General features: G+C 30.9%; 1 long non-coding RNA gene across 1 annotated transcript; it reads left to right on the forward strand.

Annotated features, from left to right (window-relative positions):
* Nucleotides 1–1,277: 1,277 nt before the first annotated feature.
* On the forward strand, nt 1,278–4,114 carry LOC129988736 (uncharacterized). The gene is made up of 2 exons (XR_008785675.1): nt 1,278–1,572; nt 3,692–4,114. It is a non-coding gene; the product is annotated as an uncharacterized LOC129988736 (long non-coding RNA).
* Nucleotides 4,115–4,352: the final 238 nt, after the last annotated feature.

Below are 4,352 nucleotides of genomic sequence, written 5' to 3' on the forward strand. Positions count from 1 at the left end.
GATAGACTGCCAAACATAAAAATACTGAATGCAGTAAATAAATAAGTTTGATAAAATCGTTTTCTTTTTTTAGAACAGCCGGAGCTAATTTGAAAATTTCACTGACAGCCTTGCCAATTCAGACTGCCACGTGAAGCTCGTCAAGATCACCTGCCCTGGAAAACATCGCTTTTCTTGTAGTATAAAAAAAGAGAAATCATACAGCTGTCCAAGAGAACTTGCAATGCGTAAAGAAGTCACGTGAAATGAAAGTTTTGGCACCTAAACATCAAAATGTCACAAAGTTTCAATGATTCTTAAAACGATGGCAACCCTTATTTCATGGTCTTCAGATCCAGTTTGCAATCTCTAATATTAGTTAATCAGACATTGCTTAGCTTGCACTTGGTGGCACTGAACTATTTGGCACAGTTTTATGCTTTTTTAATCCTATTAAGAAGCCTTCTACTTTCTCAGACTAACGTATAAATGATTTTTAAATCTATTTTTTAATGAAATCTTAATGATAATTGATAATTTATTAATAGTTATCAGATATTTCTAGGGAAATCCAGGTATATCAATAAAAGTAGGGGCATATCTTAATGCAATGGCGGTTCGAAGACTCAGAAATGACTGATACTACAACAGATTCTATTAAACGAACAGTTTTAATTTTTCTAAGAATCTAAATTTTGGCATTTAATGTTAAAATTAAATATTAAATTGTATTAAAATCAAATAAAAATTTAAAATAAAATGTTAAAATTACATAAAAAATTTAAATTTAAAAATTTAGTTCTATTTTTCGAAAGAATAGAATTCAATGCCAGTTTACCAGTCCTAAATAACATAAAAACGCTAGTTGGAAAACAAATTCTACTATCTCGTTGAAAAAAATAATTTATCTTAAAGGGACTTTTCTAGTTGAAAATAATTTTTTTTTCAAAATAATTAATCTTAAAATTATTTAATTTTTATTAATATTATTTTCTTAGTTCCAGGTATTTCTATGAAATTATTCTTACCTAACGATAGATATATAAATTTATTTCAAAAATTACAAAATTGTTTTTATTATCTTTTTAATTAATATTTTATTTTAAATTAGTAAAAAAAAATTTTTATAAAAGCAAGATGCTTTTTTTTTTTTTTTTTTTTTTTGCAGCAAGGAATTTGTTTTTGCATTAAGTATTTTAGATCTTCTAATTTACAAGAATACCAAAAAAATTCGTTTGTCACGTAGTTTTAAATTGAAACATTCATTCCGATAAAAACAATTTATTTTTAAAGTTACTTTACTACTCTGTTCAAGGTTTTGACCTTTCAAATGTTCTGATCTTTCTACTAATACAAAGAAAGTATCTGCTTTTACCTGCAATGTAAATTTATTTTTAAAATGTATAATCTATTCAAAACCACCTACAACTTGTCATGAAAATAGCAACCTCCTACGTGCATGGCAACGGTTAAAATCAACAGTAACTTTTTTTTTTTTTTCAATTATTTTCTTTCAGAACAACCAGATGTTCGGCGTTCTTCAAATCAGCAAGAATATCGTCTGCCGTAATCAGTCATATCTCTTTTCAAGAGGTATGAATGAACCACAGAGGTTGATGTCTTTTTCCTTTATTAGGAGCTTTTTGTCTGTTATCAACGAAAAATGATTTTTTTTTTTTTTTTATATATTGCTTCGCTTATCACTTAGCACCTTAAAAGCGAAGAAGATAATAGAAGCCATTTTGACAGCTTGATAAATACGGACATGGAATTTTCCTATGATTCATTATTCTGTTATCAAGATGACAGTTATTGCCGTTTAAGCAATGACTAAAAACCGCGGAACTCAGTGGATAATTATCTCGAATTCAATATGATACGAGATAAAATTTCATTAAAAAAAATTGAAAACTTCCTTATTGAAAGTTAGATAAAAGTTTAAGTTTCAGGAAGTTAGAAAAATGTGAAATGAATTTTTGAGAATTAATTTTTTTAATTGAAAAAGATTTTTTAAATTACAAGTTGGTTTCCTTAAATAAAGAAAAAGTACCAAACTATTGGCATCAAAAATCGTACAATTGTTTTAACAAAAGAGATACAAATTATGAAACACATTGTATGGTGTATATGCAATACACTGTTGCCATACAATCATTCTATCATATTTTGCATTAGAAATTAATACGTGAAAGCATTGATAAATAGTTTAAGAATAGAAAAACATCGTCTATATCGTGTATGATGTGAAAAAAGACAATAGGTTAACGATTATTTTAGGTATCTCGTGGGTTGAAAGTGAAATCCATTGTTCTTGTAAAGTTGCTAAATCTAACGAGGATCTCAGAATAGCAATACTCTAGACTTTTCTAAACACGTTCGATAAAAATCAGATTCAGAGTTCGAAATGGTCAACCTTTAACCATATGTATACAATTTAAATAAATGAATATTATACTAATTTAATCTAGATGTCTTTCGACTAAATGGTGTTAATAGTATTCTAGTTCATTTCTTAATTTTCATTTAAAAAATATGAATAAATCAGATACATTTTTGTTGAGGCATCGAAAAAAAAAATCCTTTTGAAAATTAAAATTTGGCAAATTGGTTTTAATGCTAGAATTACTATTTTCTAATAAATATTAAATAACTCAAAGGTCAACAGTCTAATAGATATTAAGTAATTCACCAAATGTTAACAGTCTAATACAATGTTCCCCTAAGTGTGTACGGAGACCCTCAAGGGTACAATAAGAGTTTGATGGGGGTACAACTGAGGCGAAAGTCAACTCCCGGAAAATCACGTGACTCTGTCCAAAATAAAAGAAGGCCCAATCATTTGTGGTCCACTGTCCCTCCCCACGTCGCCGAAATCCGAAAAACCTTTAATTTTTACCGCGGGCGGGGTTCAGCTTTCGCTTTGGTTTACTTGATTACAGCAGTGCTTGAATAGAATTGCCTGAACTTATCGTTACAAAGCATTGAAATTTCATTGTTTTACGTTCAAGATAAAGTGAACGTTGCCATCGCGAAACAACAAATTCCATTAAAACTGTTCATCTTTATGTAATTTTAGACTAAATCCGCTAAACAACAGGTTATTTGTCATGTGTGTGTAAATATGATTACTTAGAAACTTACTAAATAGAATAAATTTGTATTTCGAATTTGTTCGGAAATTATAGTTCTATATAAAATTTTGAGGCATGTGAATCAAAGGGAAAAGGCTTAAAAGTCATACCGAATAATTTTAACTATCTTACAAGGCCGCGGTGGCCTGATGGTAAGGTCTGGGTTTCGCAACTGGAGGGTATGCAGGTTCGAGACCCGATTCCACTGAAAAACCACCGTGTAAGCGGGTCTGGTGCACTTTAAATCCGTTGGGGCCAAACCTCTTCCCGCTGGTGTGGGGTGGAATTTTGGATAGGGGGTGCCAGCTCAGATGTCGTCCTCGTTATCTGACCGCGGCTCAAAATTACGATCGCAAAACAGCCTTGTGTTGCTTTAAAATGGGATGTTAGTATGATGTAATTAAACTTAAAGGCTGATAACAAACCTCAATAAAATGAAGCTAGAACACTGCTTTTGTTCTTTTAATAAAAGACGTACCCAAAAAAACAAATGGAAGTTAACTTAGTACATCTACCGATATGTTATTTTTTTGTTGCTAACAAATCCAAGTTTCAAAAGACTTATGCAACATTTCTTTCAGCACTCCATTTAGGAAGACAGGAAGAAAAAGAAAAACAAAGAGAAAGAGACAAAGGGGAGAGAAGATATTTGGACGTCTTGTGTGAGGTGAATACAGATATTAACTTTGTTCCTCTTGGCAGGTAGCCGGCTCTTTAAATTTGCCAACTTCGCTTGTCGGAAGTTGGTTTCGTTTACCTCCTAATTCTCGGGAAGAAGATGTTGAACAACTCATCTCTATCCGTCTGGGTTGGATACTAGTTCTACCTTCACAAGGACAAAAAAGAAGAAGAAAAAATAATGGCTACAGAAAAGACGATATTTATCGTGATTATGTGTTTCCGTACCTTTCAGAAATGTCAAAAAGCATCTGATACGAGGTTGATGTCGAAATGCTGTGATGCTGTGGGAGCTTCTAGAAAATCGTTTCCGTAATAATAATAATGATTATAAAAAATTAAGGTAGGACACGAAAAATGTCAAAAGCTTATCTGATAAAAAAAATCTAGAATTTATTTGTTACTGACATGGATTTGGTGTAACGCCCTGTTCTGAAAGGCAATGTTCCTATTGGAAAATGTAAAAAATTATTAGCATTATCTAGAAAATTATTTAGCAAATAAAGTGAATGCTAATTTTTTCTTCTTTTCTTTCTCTTACATGAAGTACAGAGAAAAAGAAAA

This window comes from Argiope bruennichi, chromosome 10 (assembly GCF_947563725.1).
Source record: "Argiope bruennichi chromosome 10, qqArgBrue1.1, whole genome shotgun sequence".
NCBI lineage: Eukaryota > Metazoa > Arthropoda > Arachnida > Araneae > Araneidae > Argiope > Argiope bruennichi.